Below are 21167 nucleotides of genomic sequence, written 5' to 3' on the forward strand. Positions count from 1 at the left end.
TCCTTCATGTCTGTCTTGCACTCAGCTCAGACACTTTACAACAGAATCATTAGACTTTGAAAAGACTTTGACTGAGGTTTATTTTAGTCTTCATTCACTGACTGCTAAAATAAATTCCAACAGTCATTGGTTTGTGGCTCACAAAATAGTACTTTAATATCTGTTTGAACAGACCTGGCCATAATCTTATGTCATTTACAACAAATTATTATAAAATTTTTCTATGTTAGTTGTACAATAAAACTGTGTGCTTTTGCATGTAGTTGAAGTTACATGTGGATCGTCGTGCCATTCATGCCTACCACACGCTGAACACAATCATTTACCCGTCCAAACAGTCGTCAACAGCCGGCAGAGTGACAGGGTCTTTAAAGTCAACATTTTGAGAGATGGGTTGAGTCGTGCGGCTGTGGAGGTTTTTAAGAGGAACTTCTGAGTGATAGTAATGAGGTCTAGAAGACAGCAGCGCTGTGGTTGTAGTCTGCACGGTGCCCAATTATCTGCCGGCACCTGTCTAAGTTGGTCGCAGCTGTACAGAGCAGCACTTTCAGAAGGCATGCATGCAGTCCCACCCTTCTGCTTTCTACTGTTCCGTATATGTCCTCGGCTCTTTATAATGAGAGGGGCTTGGCTAGGAAATAGTATTCTGTCAACTTTATGAGACGATGATAGAACTCACTAATTTCTGAATTCAGTTAAAAATGTAATCATTTTAGTGTTGCTGTATTTCTGTAACGCTTCAGTCCACTCAGATTTAGATGACTGTCAGACTGGGATGGCAGATCAGTATCGATTCACTAAACAACAACAAACAAGCACTGAACTGGAAACTTAAAAGGTGAACCTCATTTGAAGAATAGCATTTAACTCCAAACTCAGCTGATAAGCACTGCTGAATTCACAGCTGTGAGTTAAGGTACAAAGCAGGACATTTACATGCAGTTCTTAACGACTGAAACTCTTTGTGTTAAGCTTTTTTCACAAATGTATGTAAAAAATCTGTTTTTATAGCTGGTGATTTGAAACCTCATTTCCCAGCAGACTTCCTGTAAGAAAAACACATTTCCCTGATAATGTGTTGAGCTAACAACGTGACAGCTGAGCACTAAGACAAGAGGAGATGGCTACATTTATGAATTTGAGCTTTCTATTCTCACACTCGCAATGGATCCATGAACCCTTTCATTTTTTCACTTTTCACAAGAGGGATGCATTGTATTATTTCACACTTGCAAAATAAGAATGCAGAATGTCCTTTCACCATGTCCTGCCAGAACTAAAATACATACAATTGGTTATAATAATCATTTGTAATCTATACTGTATGTATGATGTGCTAATAGTCCAGTAAATGTCATAGGGGTCATCAGTGTTGGTTCCTGGTCTTCTACCATAAATGTGAACTTTGTGAACTACAGGGTGTCCCATAAGTCTCCATACATAGGAGACATGATACATATGGTTCTAACATGTATTTCTTTATATTTCTTCTTTATAGTTCTTCAGCAGTGGAGGACACGCATTGAAATGTGTTCCCGACAAAATGGCAGTCATATAGAGCATATTATATAAATAAAAATGGTTTATGTCAAGAAACGTTTATTTTTCCTATGTATGGAGACTTATGGGACACCCTGTGTAACCATCTCCTTTCTTCCAGCCTCAAAAACATGACATATTTTAAGGTTGAAGTTAACACAAAGGCCAAGACATAGGACTGAAAGAACTGATAAGGACAGAAGTCTGTGTCTCTTCTTTTTCATACACAAACAGACTTTCAAGGACTCACCACATATAAGCATTTAACCCCTCCCCCCTCCCATCTCAGTCTGCCTCACAACATTCTTCTTCTCTTCCTGCCCCCCTCCCACAACCAAATCTATTGAAAAAGTTCCATCATGTGACCACGTGCACTGTGTTTATAATGTCTTATGTCTTATGTATGTGCTTGCATTATCTTACCTGTAATTCTTCATTTTCCTAAGATGGCGCCGGTGATACGGCAGCCTGATACGTGCAGCTCTGTACTGCTGTCGTAACCAAACAACTTCCTGCAAAAGATCAATAAAGTATCTATCTATCTATCTATCTATCTATCTATCTATCTATCTATCTATCTATCTATCTATCTATCTATCTATCTATCTATCTATCTATCTATCTATCTATCTATCTATCTATCTATCTATCTATCTATCTATCTATCTATCTATGTGCATTTTACTCCTAATGCACAAACAGCACAAACAGAAAAATAATTCTATCATTAAATGTAAGGATTTTGGCTGCATTTAAATGTGGAAAACATATTTATAACTGGCCTTGTGGGATTTCACTCCTGATTGGCTTTAGGTCAAATCTGTAACCTGTCATTTTGTCTTTGTAATTTGAACTATGATATGTCAGACTGACACAGACACACACCCAGCCCTCTGGTGTCCCATTATTTTGCTGAGAGATGATGTAATAAGTTGGCAAAATGTAATAAATTGTGTCTTTTCTAGGGCTTGAAAATGCAATAAAGTTTGGTCTGGCAATCACTTGTCAGATAACATAACATCACAGGATTGTATTATCTGCTATTATATGTCTACAAATGAGCCGTAAGCCAAAGTTAAATGATGACCCAATAATGCAGTAACAGCCAACGCTATTACTGTTGAACTCTGATTATTAAATTCTTCCTACAAGTTTTTGCACCTTCTGTTAAAATGTGCTGCAATATCGATTTGACAAGCACAATTAAAAACATCCATTTTTATTTAAACAATGTAGACATGATGATTTTTCTCCTTTACTCTATTTAAATGTTACATTTTTGGTGCAAACTATCAGTGATAACTCATCAAATCATATAAGCACTGGATATAAAGTTGTGTTTCTTGAAAAAGATGTAGTACTTTATAAAAAAAAAAAAAAATATATATATATATATAGTAAGTGCAAAACATTTTGGACATAAACACAGTTATGCAATTCCACAGACCACACCCATGTCATTTTCAGCATGATGTGCATTTTAGCACCATATATTTTGCTAATTTCAGATGTAAATAGTATCCTAATATCTCTGCAATAGCATTAGGTTCTCTAAATGTGTAATTTTATATTTTTGCATTCATTGTCATATATTACATTTTCTCTGACAAAAGGAAGACCCAGGCCACCATGTTCTTAATCACCTAAATCCACATGCAATCTGGCTCAGCCATCTTAGCCAGGGCCACGGATCCATTAGTCCCTTCTCATTTCAGGGGAGAGCTGCCAACCCATTAGTTCTGCTATGCTCTGCTAGATTTCCATATCCTTCCATTTCAGCATTTTCTGCAAGAAAATGGGAAAAGTTGTGGATTAATTCTAACTAATCCTCCATTTTTCTATTGCCTTTAATTACTTGTTCCGGCCTCTGACACTCTGAATGGTCATCAGGAATAAGTTGACTTAGGATGGGTCCCATCTTATTGTTAAAAAAAACGGTCTTGTGTCTGTATTTAAGGGTATCTTGAGGCTTTGGTCTGGTATTAACACACATCACATCAAATACATGCTCACACAGACTCTCTGCTTTGATTCCTTCTATTCAATTGATGTTTTTGTCTCACAACTGAGCCATGTTAACACCACTACAGTCTCCTCTCGTCCCTTCTGATGGATTTTCACTCCTGTGGAAAACCCATTTTCCTGTTCCATGGACTAATATTTCAGTTTAGCTGTCATTGCTTATTATAAGGAGGCTAAATTCACTCTGTGATTAGCCTGAACAGCTGAGTGATCTGAGTTAGCTGGAAGCTTTCCTGCGTTGTAGAAGCTACAGCTCTGGTTTCCCTACCTTTAGCCCAAATCTTCTTACTTGGTCGCTTTTTGCTGTGAGAAGATTGAACATGACTGTGGAAATATGGCCCCTGAGAAACACTGTGAGTGCCTTCCCATTCCCACTACCACCCCCCAGCAGTCACAAAGCATACAAGTCAGTGTGGCCGCTGAGGCAGAGCAGCCTTTTCTTATGGCTAATGTTCAAAGCCCAAACGACCTGATGAAAGCAATCTAATACCACAAATTAGTCTGTCACTTTGCCTGGATTATAATCCTCACGAGAACCGGGGCTAAAATAACATGAGCCTCATTGTTGTACGTGTGATGTAAAAGTGGAGGAGGTTAAAAAACAGGTGCAATTTAATTTGAAACCTTGTGTGCTTTGCTCAGTTGCTTGATGTAATTAATTTTTTTAAGTGCACTTTCTTACCCTGGCTGTTCTGCCCGTGCAACCCCCGCCGGTCTCGGAGAAAACAGCGGCCCTAAGCAGTCCGTTCGCACCGACGCCACCTCCGGCACTTACCGTTTTGCTTCGGCACTGACACTTGAGAAGCTTCGACATGAGAGAGTGGGAGATAAGAGAATGTGAGGTGCAGTTGATTTATGGCTCGTGCCGGCAAGGTTGTCATTTGTGGTGTGTTTGTGACTTTCATTTGTTTTGTGCAACAAAGACCGAATATACATACAACCTGTGCAGAGGTGGTGAGGCTCACGTTTGACAAGAACACAAGACTTCACACTCTTTCCAGTTTGTTTCACCTTGTGTTGATCTGTTTTTCACACACACTCACCAAAATAAATGTATGAAACCATTACTTTCAACTTCACTCCACTCCCAGCTTTGATAAAACCACAATTACAAACAAGACGTTTAAACTGTTTGAATAAAAAAAAACTGCTATGTGAAATCATTCCAGTTTACTACAGGAGATTTCGTAGTTGTCATCTGGCAATTGTTTCAGCTCATAATAAAAGCTTAACACTCACAAAAGAAATGACTGAGATTGAAAACACAGCAATGTGGCAACAATGGAGAATGACAGATCATGAGAGAGGTTGTAAAATAATATAATTATAATTATTTGAAGAGCTTACTACAGTTATATTGAATTAATATTCTTTGTCTTTTTGTGGAAAACACAGTAACAAGCATTTAATTGCAGCATGAAATATATCTTGTTTTTACTTTTCCATCACTGATTATGACATTTATTTATTTTTAGTATAGATAGATAGATAGATAGATAGATAGATAGATAGATAGATAGATAGATAGATAGATAGATAGATAGATAGATAGATAGATAGATAGATAGATAGTAGATAGATATTAGGATTGAATAATGTCTACATTAGCATGCCTTATATATAACAGAGTGATGTCCTACATTTCCCACAATGCTTTTCACAGACTTGTTACAGTGACCTGCTATTATAAAGTACAGGGGAGGATAGTGATGGTGAGGGATTTACCAACTGACCTTAACTCATAGATGTAATCTGTCTCTTTTTTGTGCTGCTCCCTCATAAAATGTCATCATCCCTGGTGGTGCAGCTGTAAAAAGTTGCTCCTGACAATTTTTAAGTAATTTTTATGTTTATTACCTCCGCCAAGGAGCTTATGTTTTTGTCGGCGTTGGTTTGTCTGTTTGTCTGTCTGTCAGTGTGCAAGATAACTCAAAAAGTTATGGACGGATTTGGATGAAAATTTCAGGAAATGTTGATCCTGGCACAAGGAACAAATTACTAAATTTTGGTGGTGATCAGGGGTGGGGGGGCCACTGATCTGCCTTGGCGGAGGTCTGCGCTCTCTGAGTGCTTCTAGTTAAGTTTATGTTTTCATCAGGGTTTGTCTGTCTGTCTGTTTGTCTGTTAGCAAGATAACTCAAAAAGTTATGGACTGATTTGCATGAAATTTTCAGGAAATGTTGATACTGGCACAAGGAACAAATGATTAAATTTTGGTGGTGATTGGGGGTGGGGGTGGGGGTGGGGGTTGTTTGTCTGCTAGCAGGATAACTCAAAAAGTTCAGTAAGGATTTTGATGAAATTTTCAGGAAATGTTGATACTGGCACAACGAACAAATGAATAAATTTTGGTGGTGAGCGGGGGGGGGGGGGGGGTGTGGGGGGAACTGATCTGCCTTGGCGGAAGTCTGCGGAGGTCCGAGTGCTCTTCTAGTTTTAGACTGAAATGACTGGCATTTTTTCCTGCACTTCCTTTATTGTACCGTCATAGTATTATTTAAGTTTTCATGCAGTTCATTTTTGTTTGGTTAAGAGTGTGAAGGTTAAACACTACTTCACAAAATGTTATAAATGTATCAGATGTTTTCTTTCTTCCTTAGCGTGTAGGTGGTAAACCTATGTATGTAGCATCATGCAGTGTTTTTGGTGATAATTGGCCAACACATATAACAAAGCTTGGGAGCTAATTAAAGAGTATCATAATCGCCTGTCAGTGTCTGTTCTCTCAGCTGTACAACCCTGAGAAGTTTCATTAGACACCTAAATATAGCTTTTCCCTGCGTTCCAACACCTCACTCCTCACCTTTTCTTCTCATCAAAGCATGCAAGAACTGAGTCTATTCATGCTTTCCCCACACTTATTGGCTGCAACTAATCCAAGGTGGGATTTTATGGGTTTCTGATCACACAGGCTGGAGGAAGTACATGGAGGCTATGTGCTGAACCTGTCACCAAAGGGAGCATTTATAGACACAAAGTGAGATGAAATCTGAAAGGAAGAAAGAAAGGAGAGTTTTATAGCTCAGACAATTGAACCTGGCTACGATTCTTGAGCACTCACAATTGCTCTTTTTCACCTTGTCTTCTGCGTTTCAGTGTTAACAGCTGTGTAGCCGACGTCTAAATTTAAACACTAGTTCTCCCATAAAAGTGATTTCACATCATGAATCGCATTGTTGTGACAATGTGACATGTACCTCCCCTGTGGATGCTGATTTACGTCTGTGTATTTTCCTTCAGCTTCACGATGATGGCAAGAAGGCTCTAAGACAATTTACATTACGATTTCACAAAAAATGGAAAATATTAAAAATGTTAAGGAAGACAGAGTATTAATTTATTTAATGTTTTTTGTTTTTTTATCAGGGACGTTACATACAGCATTGCCACCAAAGGGAAAATGTGATGCATATAAGGGGTCAAACACAGTAATGTCCCGTTAGAGTGAACTTCAATGGATTGCCGTTCTAGCATTTATTTCAATATAAAGTAGCTCCTTGTTTTGGATAATCCCTTATGGTCCAACTAAAGCAAAAATGAATTTAGAAGAAAAATGTGGGTCATTTAGCAACACTAATCTGTCAAATTGTCTCTAAAATGTCCCACCAGAGAGATTTCGAATACCGTGTTTTGACCCTAAGACGTCTAGCTTCAGCTAATTTGCAGTCTTTGTCCCTGGTCAGGCTTTTGAATACTATAAACTAATATACTGAACATTATAAAATGATATACTTAATACAGTAAAATACAATAAAATTACAATGTAACTTATTTAAATTTCGAATTCTTGCCTGCAAAAAGGTAGTTACAAGGAACTGGTTAAAAAGTGACCTTCTTTGACCACAACAATGGCTGGACATTATAGAGGAAATATATACCATGGAAAAATTAACATTTCAACTGAGGATTAAGATGGGAACTTTTAAGCGAAGATGGGAGAAATGGATCATATTCAAGGACACTAATTGTTGATATCAGATCAAGTACGGAAAAGCAGTCAAATGCATAAGGAACAGCATCGTCCCTTGTTGTATTGTGTTTGTTTTTTTTTTTGTTTTTGTTTTGTTACTGTACTGTAAAAGTGATTTAAAACATTAAAATAAAAAGTAAAAAAAAAAAAAAAAAAAAAAAAAAACTACAATGTATATGAATAGATGCCATAAATGAATAAATACAGTGACTCATATCAGACAACTGAACACAATGTAAAGATTAAAACATTAAATAAATTAGACTTGACATGGTAAAATGGTGTGTATTTTGATATTAAGCTGTGATCATTAATGTTCACATCCCTGCTGTTGTTTAATCCAGTGCTTAACAGTTCTGCTGGGTTATGCCCCTTGTCACTAAGTAAGAAAGTAAGAAAGAGTAAGAAAACACACCCAGGTAAACACCCAGGTAAACAACTGTAACCTGTTTCAGTGTGATGCTAAATAACCTAGAGCTCCCTCAGAGGGTAATGCCTCCTTTTATTCTCCTGAGTGACTTCTATAGCTCTCCCGTGTGAATTCAAAAGAAATAGCACTTCTGTCACAATAGCGGTGATCAGCTGCTTCATTATGTTTCAGTATTTATGGTTAGATAAAAAAATATATATCAGAGTAGGTAGAGTCAAAGCCCAACACGGCAATGTGTCTGTATAATTTAAGTCATAAACTAACATTTGGATGTATAATCATAACACAATTGTTATGATATGGCAACAGTTCACTGGAAAAAATCAAAACCTTACCAAGTATATTTTTCTCATGTCCAGTCAAAATATCTCATCACACTTAAAATAAGACATAATCACTTAAAGAGTAAATTTTCAGTGAGATATAAGAACTTATTTTTAGACAATAGATCTGGAAAATCTTATTTCAAGAAATTTTGCCAAGATAATTTTCACTTGTTCCATTGGCAGATTTTTTTTTTTTTTTTGCTTGAATTGAGCAACTTTTTAAGTGATTATGTCTTATTTTAAGTGTGATGAGATATTTTGATTGGAAATGAGAAAAATACACTTGGTAAGATTTTGATTTTTGCAGTGTTATGGAAGCTTTTTTTGTGTTGCGCATTGAACACGTGATGGTAAAATAGTGGTTCTGTGAATGCCTTATCAATGTTTTTATCACAAACTCTTTTGTATTATGACATTATTTCTATTGTTGACCCTGTAATGTGCATAAATCAACTTGGAAATTGTTTTTAATAAACCAGCTTGGCCCACATTTAAGTTTAAAACTACCATACTCATATCTGTTCGCTGATACCAAATACATTTGCTCCACTGTTATCAAACTGGGACAAAAGGAAATTGCTTTTAATATTCTGATACATGTTAAATCAAAACGGCTGTGATTCGGTTCTGGCTTATCACAGAAGTGACAGCAGAGCCGAGAGGCACATATAAAGGCTCAAACTCAGGTTGCTGTGTCCTTTTTAAGCCAAGAAACAACTGCAGTAGCTGCTACAAATGTAATAATCACTTTGTTTGAGGCATTTGATTGTTCCTGTTAGTGAGATGGCAGGAAAACAATAAACGCTGCAGCCAATTGAATTTAATCAAATCAAACATCCCTACACATTAGAAACTGCGTGAAAGTGTGACCCACAAAAGTGAAATTAAATCAGACCGTGAGCTTCCTGCTCACTCCCACACACCTGACTGCCTGTCAGGGATAAATATAATTTTTCATACATCATTTATTTATTATCCTCCATGTTGTTCTGCAGTCATCGAGCTGACACACTCCTTCTACAGCGGCTTACAGTGACAGAAAGGATTGGACGCCTCGCACAAGGACAGTCGGCTGTCACAGGGATCAAACCCGTGTCCTTCCAGTTACAGGACAGCCTCTGTAGAAACGCTAACTTCACAATGTGACATTAACATACTTTTTAAAGGAGCTGACAAAATGCAGCTTGCTGATTTACCCTACTTTGGACCTTGATGTACTTTTGACAGATTGACTTAATTTCCTGAATGTCCTTCATAAAACTCTTTGGCTTTATGAAATCTGACACATATAGTGCCAAGTAGTTTTTACATGTTTTTGACTTTAATTTTAATAGTGAAAGTCAGGCCAAGTACTTATTTTATAAGCAAGTACTTTCATTTTTGTTGAGCAAAGATGTGGTAAAACACTTCAAATGTTAAGTATGCCAGTCTGTCAAACATTCAACTCATCACAGGACACTGAGTCTTTCTACTGCAACTTCTGATAAGTGTTTTTTCTTTTGCTATTTATGATTCAGAGTCCTTTCTTATTATAAATTACTTCACTGTAAAAAATACCCTAAACATTAAACAGAAAAACAGTAGATCTTATTCTGCATGTCAGATTATAACTGTGAACTTTTTATTCACACTAAGACAACTTCATTAATATTTTATTGTTACCTAATTAAGAAACTGGTGTAATGACATAAAATGTAATTTTTTCATCAGAAATTCAGTTTCATAAGTCATCTTAGTTCAAATAAACTTCTATAAATACTGTTCTAATCACAAAGCGTTACATGTTTTTACTGATTTCACTTCATGCTGGTGGTTACACTACAGGACTCATCAGTCTTTCAATCTCTAATAAGACACAAACATTCTCATATTACCTAAAATATTTAGACCGTGCTCATTGATATTCCATAAAGCCTCAACTATGAGGGCAATTAGCAGAGGGGCAAACAACAGGAAGCTGTGTTATAAGATCTTAAGTATATAAAGGAAAAAGAAGAGCACACCGTGATCTATGGTGCCAGACAATATTTGAGGGGGTTTCGACTGAAATAGCACACTGGATCATGAGACGGTGATGCATGGACACTTTGATCAAAGGAAAACTAAGGTTGAGACCATTTGGCTGTTGCGGTTTTGATGAGCCTGCCCTCTCAGATAGCATCTCTACGTGTCGTTACGGAAGGTCGTTTTGGTGGTTAACTCTCTAAAAGGGCACTCAGCATCAGTGTCAGGTAACAATGCTCATATTCGTTCCGCGAGGCTTCTTCTCTGGTGAAAACAAGGCCTCGGCCACTCAAGCTCCTTTCAGACCTCGAGCAGAAATATCCCAATCAGTTTCCCCTTCGTATGTGATGTAGAGATTACACTTTATAATCAGTGTGAGTGGTGAAAAGGTACATTTTTTAGTTTGACCTGAAGCAGATGGCGTCAGCTGATCTGCATTTACTCAGCTCTGAAGTGGATTTCCATGGCGACTTTGCAGACCATTATACATTCCAATCAAAAACATAAAAATGTACATAGTTTGGCCGTGCTGCTACATGTCTTTTAACATCCGTAGCATACGTAAACACTTGCACATTTCCCCTATTTTAGCCTCACTTCACTGGCTGCCCATACATTTTAGAGTCCTTAGGACCTTGAGCCACCCTACCTCTCCGAGCTGCTGCAGCTTTATCCACCCCCGCTCTCTCAGGTCAGTTGATCAACGGCTCCTGAGTGTACCTAAAGCTAAGCACCTTTGTTGTAGCAGCTCCTAAACATATCAGACAGGCCCTGGTCTGGTCTGGTGTTAAACCCCTTCTTAAAACTCATCTTTTCTCCTTGGTTTTTGATACCATGAGAGATGTTTGAATGTATTATAATTTCTAGTTTCTTGTTTATTTGGTATTTGGTATTGGTTTTATTTTTGTTGTTTTTAATTATACAGCTGTTTTATGTCTTTTAATCCATTCTTGTATTGTATTCTTTTATTTTGATTTTATTTATTCTTCTGTACAGCACTTTGATCTGCTGTGATTGTTTTAAAGTGCTTTACACAAGAAAAATCACTGAGTCAAAAGTATTTTCCTCAAAACGAGTAAATTTGGCTCTGTATTGAGTTTGGAAAGCTCTACCCAAAGTGTAATTTTACTCTTTTTAGAGAGGGACCAAATATTATCTGAGTAGAGTAGAATTTTGTTCAATTTGAGAAAATTTTACTCAGGCAAATTTGTTGTGTACAAATGAAGTTGGATTGAATTGAATTGGAGAATGAAGCTGATTGTACAAAATTCACATAGAACTAGTGAGATTATAGTTACATGGTTTTTGTTCCACTGAGCTGTCACATCTGTAGTTTGTGATATGGATTACATCTTGAACTGATCTGAACCGCCATCCAAAAATAATCAAATATGAGCAGCAAATCAGAAGTGAGCATGAAAGCCTGAGGCGTGAACAGAGCCACTTAACAGTTTCTCATTTGCTGCCTAACATGACAGAATTTGTATTGTGAATCACACAGTGGAGTTGCTCGGTCCCGCTGCAGGCTGGTGTATAATGATTTGATTAGCAAGTCATCAGGACAATGTGCTAAAGCAGCAGCCCTTTACAGTCCTGAGTTCATACATCAACTTCAACACATCCGTGACAGCTGTCTTGTCTTGTTTATGAAGTGAACGGAGTGGGATTTGTTGCAGATGCTTCGCAGAGCATATGACAAAGAGTGGGCAAACTCCCTTGTTTGGTGTGACAGGGTTGAGAGCTTCCCTCCTAAACTGTCAGAAGGGAACATCTGTGTTTTGGCGAATGAGCGATGTTTGTTCTCTGACAGAGCAATCGGCTCCCTGCAGCCGTCCGAGGTGACAGTTTCTGTCACGGTCCAAGTAAAGACTGAGATAGAGATGGATGGGAAGGAGAAGGGGGGTAATCCCTGTATCAAATCCAGCTGCAGAAACAGAGAGGGAAAGTCCAGCTTGTTACGGTTTAGTAACACTCAATCCCCCTGCCCTGCAATATCTGTGATACTGTGGATTACACACTTGCCTTGTGCATTTCAATACTGTATTCGCCATCAGAATGGAGAAAAAAAATAAAATTAAATCTTACACTTATAAAATGATTACTGGCATAAAAGTAAAAACATGTTATGGTTTACTATCAAAGCTGCTTTAACGGCATCGTATTTATAGGAAAATACACCAGCGTCACATTAACCATAAAAAGAATCGAGCCCCCAGTTCTTACAAATAAATGTTTTTAAAGTTTGGTGACAGAAAGGGCAAAGAAAGAAGTTATGAGCAAAGTTTTAAGAGCAGTGAGCTTTTTGTCCAGAGAAAGCTGAACTCTGTACAAATTGCTGAACCTCACCAAAACCTCCACCCAACACACACAAAGAAGATGACATTTAATACTCTGATGTTACTGCACACGGTTTCTGGCTAATGAAGTCCTCCCAGTAAAGTTAGACTGTGGTAAAAACATTACAGCCCTTTACACAATGAAACGTCCTTTACTTTACAGTTTTACCTTTTTAAAATGTACTATATTGTACTGTGGAAAGTATCTATGGTGCACAATTAAAATATGCAAAAAAACCTCTCCCTACCTGCAGAGAGCAGATGAAGAAAGAATTCCACTGTTTTGTTCTCCTCTGTAAAAACATCTTCTATTAATAGGCCAAGGTCGATAGAGTCTTTAACTCGCTAATGAAAAGTGTAATGACTTTGTATACACCCATCAAAGTAAGAAAATAAGTGACACAAATGGGACAACCATTAGAAAAGAGGTCACAATCAAGATCTACTCTCAGTCCTTGAAGGTATTCAGCTTTGTTTTCCTGCCGTATCAACACACTTTCATATTTATAAAACTGTTGATATTTATTAAATTCATACTTTTTTCAGCATTGACTGGCAGTATCTTTAACTACATAGTTAAATATCCTATTTGACCTGTTTGGTAAAACACACAACAGACACACCACCAGACAAATGCACGTGTTGTGAGAAGTGAATAAATGCAATCAATTATCCTAGAAATCCATCATTTAAACATCTTGTGGCCTGTTTTTGTACTGTACAGTGAAACCTTTAAGCAAAACAAAATAGCTGCAAGTCAGTGCATTACAATAAGTGTCTGCATTTTGATTGTTTAACCTGCGGCAAAATTCCATATTTTATTATATAAAATATCAATTTCCTAGATGCTGAAAAAGAGACCTCATTAGAGAGTTTTACAGTACAATATTGTTTTTAGATATTCAGAACAGACTTTAGCAATGAAAGGTTTATTGTACTTATTTTAAAATAATGTTTTATACACTGAGTTTAAAGATAAATAGTTCAATAAATTGTGTGTGTGTGTTTTGGACAATGAGACATTGATGAGTGGAAAAGGCTATTAAAAGGTTTGGATTTATTATGTAAATTACTTAAGCAAACCTAAGAAATTTTATTTAGAGCTTCACCAGATCTAAAACCTATTATTCCTTGTGAAATATTATTGTAACTACATATTTTAAAGCTGTATTTAATATTTAAGTTGTATTAAATGTATTTCATAAACGTTATGGGAATGTATTTTATTTCAACACACAGAATTAAGTGGTTTGTAAAGTGAATGAATGGAATTTGATAAAACTGCAAAGTATGTTTCCCAACTGTAGAAGGGGGGTGCTAAACATGTGGGATGAAGCTGCAAAGTGCAAAAATTACACTGACGATATTAACAGTCAAGGGTGTTGAACTCATTTTAGTTCAGAGACTACCAGTTTGATCTCCAAGGGGCCGGACCAGTAAAATAGTAGCATAATAACCTATAAATAATGACAACTCCAAACTTTTCTCTTTGTTTTAGTGCACAGATGTCAAACATATGGCCTGGGGGCCAAAACTGGCTTGCCACTGGATCCAATCAGGCCCATGGGATGAATTTGTGAAATGCAAAAATTACACTGAAGATATTAACAATCACCGGTGTCAAAGTCATCTTAATTCGGGTTCCACATTCAGACCAATATGATTTCTAATGATAATAAATAATGATAAATAATAATTCAGATCAGTAAAATATTATCATAATAGTTGTTTAAATATTAGTGTTTCAGTGTTAAAAAGTAAAATTACATGAAATTGTTGACATTTACAAACTATCCTTTCACAAAAATATCTGAATAATCTGAACAAATCTGAACAAAATAAAATGTCTTAAGAGAAGTTAGTCCAATTCTAACCATTTTCTGTTCGTTGTTAAATGTTTTGTGTATTTGTAGAGCCACTGTGGTCTGAAAGTTGTCATGCACATGTGTAAATGATAAAGTGAGGCAGAATATTGATACAATTGCACTTATTTTTCAGATGAAATTTCAGGTTGTTCATGTTTTTTCACATTTTTAAGGAAACATTATTATATTTTATAATGTAATTTCTTTTTCACTATTATTATTTTACTGGTCCAGCCCTCTTGAGATTGGGCTAAATGTGGCCTCTGAACTAAAATGAGTCTGACATCCCATAAACAGATGGACACCATAACAGTTCTAGTTCAATAAAGAAGCTGAAACATCTCAGTTCTAGGTCTTAAACTGTGCAGTATTAACCCAGGAAGACCCTGTAAGATTTTAGATAGTACCAGACAAAAGATAATAAATTACAGCACCTTTGGTCCTTTGGTTGTGACTAAAAACATGCTGTCCGCTGTGACAGAGGTCTGATGTTCCACTCAGTGACAGAAATCCAGTGAGTGCTGCTAAAACCTACAGTCCATCTATGCGGTGGTGTAGTGTTTAGTACTTCCTCCTCATGGCTGTTTTGAGTTTACCTGTCCTCCTCCAGGTCCAATAGTTTCCCCCTCTGGTGAAAACAGGTATACGTGGGTTAATTCTCTTGGTGCCCTTGACCACAGTACTGATGAAAATCTGGAGTTGGTCCCTGGGTGCTTTTGATGGCCGCTCACTGCTCCTAATGTATTAAGTGCTAATTGTAATTGCTAATGCTAGTAGCTGTGTACGGCATGTATTGGGATGGGATAATAAAGTGAAGTAACCTTAGCCTTAACCTTAAACAACCAATGAGATGGTCACACTACTTGAAGTCAAGCATGTCAAATATAGTAAATAAACTTATTTTTTTACCAAGCCGCAAAATCTGAGCTTCATTGTTTACATACACTTGTGCTAATAGTGTTTTATTTATGCACTTTGCCTTGCATCATATCCTACTATTCATTGCACTTTGCATGGCAACCAAGTGTCATAATGCACAATTCAGATTTTTTGGTGAAAACGATTTTTTTTGTGTGCTTGTTCATATTACACATTAAATTCGACATCTGTCAGTTTTGAGTATGAACTAAATGTGACCCTGAAGTGACCCACATGTGCAAAAGAGGTCCTGATGTAATACATGACTACACAGGCACACTGTGTTTACAGAAGTAAATATGTTTTTCCTGCTGCTTCTTCTCCTGGGATGCAGAACTGTGATGTTTGTCGCATTTCAATGATGTAAATGTCAGATACAAGTTACTTGGCCATTCAAACTGAAGTCTCATTGCAAAATATTGGATACGTATTGGATTTAGGACCACATAAGTTGCCTGGGTTGGATTTGTGCTGTTCAAACTGTCTTTAACAGATCAAATACAGGTCACATACGGACAGCAGGTCTTAATGCACAATTTGTTTTTTTTTGAAGTCCAATTTTTTTGTGTGCTTGTTCATATTACACATTAAATGCTACTTCTATCAATTTTGAGTATGAACTTAACGCAACCCTGAAGTGACCCGCATGCACAAAAGAGGTCCTGACTAAATATGTGACCACACAGGCACGCACTGTGTTTACGGACGTAAATATGTTTTTCCTGCTGCTTCTTCTCCTGGGATGCAGAATTGTGATGTTTGTTGCATTTCAATGATGTAAATGTCAGATACAAGTTACCTGGCCATTCAAACTGAAGTCGCATTGCAAAATATTGGATGTGTCTTTGGATTTAGGACCACATAAGTGGCCTGGGTTGGATTTGTGCTGTTCAAACTGTCTTTAACAGGTCAAATACAGGTCACATACGGACAGCAGGTCTTAATGCACAATTTGGATTTTTTGGTGAAATCCAATTTTTTTGTGTGCTCATTCATATTACACATTAAATGCGACTTCTATTAGTTTTGAGTATGAACTGAACGCGACCCTGAAGTGACCCACATGCACAAAAGAGGTCCTGATGTAATACATGACCACGCAGGCACGCACTCTGTTTACGAAAGTATGTTTTTCCTGCTGCTTCTTCTCCTGTGATGCAGAACTGACGTTTGTCGCATTTCAATGATGTAAAGGTCAGATACAAGTGACCTGGCCGTTCAGATTGAAGTCGCATTGCAAAATATCAGATACATATTGGATTTAGGACCACATATGAAAGTGGCCTGGGTCGGATTAGTGGTGTTCAAACTGTCTTTAACAGATTGGATACAGGTCACATATGGGCCAAAAAAAAAATCAGATTTGGGCCACATTTGGCTGCAGTCTGAACGTAGCATTAGATCTTTGTTGCACAACGTGGAAGGCTCCTGAAATCCTACATCATATGCTATTCAGTGTTACAAAAATGGGTGACTGACAGCTGTTGTGATCTTTTGCTGTCAAAAATGCATCAGAGGCAGCGAGGAAACTTCCCCATGTCTGCACAGACTCTGGCTCCAGATTGCGTCACAGACTCGACATAGTAAACAGTTTTGATCTACTGTCTGTATTGTCTGTATGGGAAAGGAACATGTTTACCAAGTGTCGTGTTTGGGGGCTCTTCGTTGTCTCTAGGCAACAAAAAACGAAATCTCCATCAATAAAGTGAAACCGGACTCTGGGCAGCGCTGCACTTTGCCTCATCAAATATTTTCCTCTTTTCTTTTCTTTCCATCGATTAAAACAACCTTCACTGAAAAACAAACACCCAAATAATGTTGATTTAACCTATATATAGCTTACATTTATTAACAGAATTAACGTTACTGTTGCACTCTAGAAAGAAAAATGGTAATAGCGTGGGACACTGTATGCAGATTACATTTTCTTTTGATTCAGCTGTTATGGGGAATTTGCAGCAGTTGTTTTTCTCTTTTCTTCACAAAATGAAGAGTGTTCATCAGTTCACTCACCAAGGTCAAGGCAGGAGTGTTTTTAATGGTCTGATGCCTTTTAGTTTGTTCCATGATAAGACACGGAGTGGGAGGGCAGGACGAAAATGACTGAGATGATGAGGGTTTCGGTCAGAGATGAGGATTTCTTGCTTCATTCAGTTTTAAACAAATTCACTTTGTACTCTTGAAAGGAAATCCAATGATCTACACCGCGGGCTTATACGCCCAACAACACAGCCAACTCATAACAAAGGGATAAAAGTCCAATCTCAGGATACATTTGAGCATGCAAGCCCATGGAGAACTTCTGAGGTGGCACCACTGAAGGAAATATGCATTATTTCTCAAAAAGGTGTTCATTTGCATTTGAAAGTGTCCTCAAGTGCAGCACACAGAATACCACAGATAGGGAAATGTTACTGCTGGCAAAGGAGACACAAAGCACTCCAGACAATCAGGAGATAATTAAACATTTCATTGAAGCTTTAGTTTATTAGTATTTGCTTCTGCATCTGTTTCCAAACTTCTATTCTTCAGCTCGTGTTTCATGCTTATAGCAATCATTTGCATATATAATGTGTTTCACTTCAAGGCCTGTTCCATAACAAAAGGCATACATTATACATGAAGTATTGTCAGAAGAAAATGCACAATTAGAACTTCCAACCAGTGACAGTTAAGTGAGAGACTGAGTTTAAGTTTCCTCCAAAAATGTGAATTTTCTTAAAACAAAGTCTATTTGTCATGTATATGCAACGTATAGTGCTTTGTATCTATAGTTCCTTGTACATTTGTATTAGTCGTCTTAAAACCCATTTTTATTAATTTAGTCGCATATTAAATAGGTATTTTATTTGATCATGTCTTATGTATTGCCATTGGGTTGTATTTCTGGATTTTATGCTGCATCTTGAATTTTATAGTGTTTATACACTATCAAACCGTGTTTTTTATTTTATGCTTTAAGTTGTGAATTAATTCCTTTTCTTATGTGGAGTGATGTTTTAAGTACTGTAAAGTACTATATAAATTAGGGCTGCATGATACTGGGAAAAAGTGACTGTGATTTTTTTTTTTAACCCTATGATATATATTGCGATATGAAATAGCTGTGTGGTGGTGACGTAAATGGTCAAACAAATTAGTTGTGTTACTTCTCGTTGTGGCAACAATTGCAAAATAATGTCGACATAGAACACGTTTCAGTATCATGCTTTTAGCCGGAATAATTTCAGATAACTGACGTCGCTTTTCTTTTTGGCACCAAGTCTTCGTTTTCAGTGATTTTCTCTTGTTCGTTGCTCATTTTTCAATGTTGTTACCAGCGACTCACTCCATGTACAGGGGCGTGGGCTACTTCGGCAAACTGATTAAGAATGATTGCGACTGGTGGATAGCTGTGTGCAGTGTGTGTCAGGTACCCCGGCTGAAATTAGATGAGAACATGTTGAGTTCATTTGCCTCCTACATTGCAGGACCTGCGATGTGACTATTGCGCACACAAACATTGCGATGACGATGCTCAAATGATATATTGTGCAGCTCATATAAATGAAGTATTACATAGTTACTTGTATCAATAAAAGCTGAATTACTGAAATATGATGGGGGTGGTGACACCAACATCAGCAAATACCAGAAAAGAAGAATCTGAGCGGATGTAGTGAGCAAAGACTGTATGTACTTAGTGGATGGAGGAACTGTGACATCACCCATTGGTTTCTAAGCTGCTTCTGGAGCCAGAAGTGACTATATTTAGACAAATAAGGCAAAACTACAGGAGTCGGAGGGTTTAGAGGTGAGCTAATGCTAAGCAATAGGTTACTGACTCGGTAAACTGATAAATTTCATCAAGCAGTTATCAAGTCTTTTTAGTCAAACCTGACATGGTGGAGATCAAATTCTCTATTAAAAGATTAAAAAAAAAAAAAAAAAAAAAAAAGATAGACCACTTCTTAGTTATTAGAGGTTCCAAATACAATGGGTGAGACTGGAATGAAAACTGGAAAAATTAATATTGACTTAGCATTTTCTGTGAGAAGTCCTCAGTCTGTAGGAGTCAGGGTCCTAGTGGCAGTCAACAGTTTTATACTCAGTGCCAATGAAAACGCAACACTTGAAGATTCTTATATTTTTTTTAAATCGATGAGGATTTTTATTCCATAAGATCTTTGGAATTAATCATAGGCCATTTCTATACAGTAAAAATAAAAAATCACATCCAAATTTGTTGACAAAAAATAAGGATAAAGAAAGAAACTCAAGGACCCCCAAAACCAAAGGTCACAAAGCGGTCCTGGAGGTGCTGCAGCTCAATGTAGCGATCCTGCTGTGGTGTGGTCAAACATGCTCGTCCAGGGCGAGGTCTGTCTGCAGTTGAGCCAGTTTCTTCATGCCTCTGTTGCATCCTGATTATGGTGGACACATTACATCCAAAATGGCGCGCCACCTGCCGAGCAGAGATTCCGGCCTCCAGGAGCCCCATAGCATGGCATCTGTGGTCACGTGTCAGTCTAGGCATTGCTGAGTTATTGCAAATGATTTTGGTGCTTTTCAGCTTGCCTTTATATACAGAATATGACCACTCCTTAACTGACCACAATTCCTTAAGTTGAGCAGTTCATTGCTGAGCAATGAGAAAAACAAGTCTTATGAATGCAGACAAGTTCATTCAAGCGTGACAATAGCTCAACCCGTCTCAGGTTGTTAAGAAATTGTCTGGGATTATCTTATATAGGTGAAACTTAAACATATTGATGCAGCTCAGGAAGAATAAAACACATTGAAGTGTTGCGTTTTCATTGGCACTGAGAATACAACTTTAAAATACTTCCATATTGGCTTCATTTTGGAGCCAAGGTCCCTTCTTTCTGCTCTGGAGTCATGTTCTTTGTGCACATTTCTGTCCATACAACCACCTAATGCAGTTATTATTTCCTTACCTCTTACTTTTCCTTAAGGACAGACTGTACAGACTGTAAAACATATTCAGGCATATTTGCATTTTGTGATAATGGGCTATATAATCAAACCTGACTTGACGTAGTTTATTTGATATATTCAGTCTGTGGTGGTAAGCTTACTTTCCAGCTGCTAAACCAAAAATATCAGTAGATAATTATATTTCTCTCACAACTCTTTCTCCACCTTTTTTATGGTGCACAGCCCAAGGTGTTATGGAAAACTAAAAGGCAATTTGTGATTCATATGTGATTGCAAATGACTGAATGAAAGTTACCGGTTGCACTTGTGTTTCAGTACAAAGTGATTCGTGACTTAAGGTGTGATATCATCACTTTCCAAACCCTGTTTTATATTTGCAAAAATCTGCACTTTTGGAGACAATCTCAACAGTGATCTAAAACACTGTTTGCATATGACTGAGATGCTAAAATGTAGAGGAAAATGAAAGATAAATCCATAAATCCAGTCCCCTACCCCTCCACTGGCTTCAATCTATCAAACGGCTGACATTTTACAAACTTTTGTGTTGTGTTTGTGGGAAGTACTGCACAGTAACAGATGAGAAAACATAAATAATGCAATAACTACAAAATTAAGTGCTTATCCAAGTAACTGCATCACTATGAAGATAAATGTGATGAATGCTGTGTCATATTATTGAGTAGGGAATAATACAGATGAAAAAAAAAAGTGAAAGTGTGAAATATGTGATTCTGAATGAGGTTTTCTTATTTATTGACCTATTTATGTCACTTCATCTCTCTTTTTGCAGCTGTACTTCCTACTGACAGTGAACCA

General features: G+C 37.3%; 1 protein-coding gene across 3 annotated transcripts in view; it reads left to right on the forward strand.

The window, feature by feature from the left end:
* The window catches only part of LOC115430465 (chemokine-like protein TAFA-2), a 94145-nt gene that overhangs the window by 23514 nt on the left and 49464 nt on the right, over positions 1-21167 (forward strand). The window lies entirely within an intron of this gene.

The sequence above is a fragment of the Sphaeramia orbicularis genome, chromosome 12 (genome assembly GCF_902148855.1).
Source record: "Sphaeramia orbicularis chromosome 12, fSphaOr1.1, whole genome shotgun sequence".
NCBI classification, from domain to species: Eukaryota; Metazoa; Chordata; class Actinopteri; order Kurtiformes; family Apogonidae; genus Sphaeramia; species Sphaeramia orbicularis.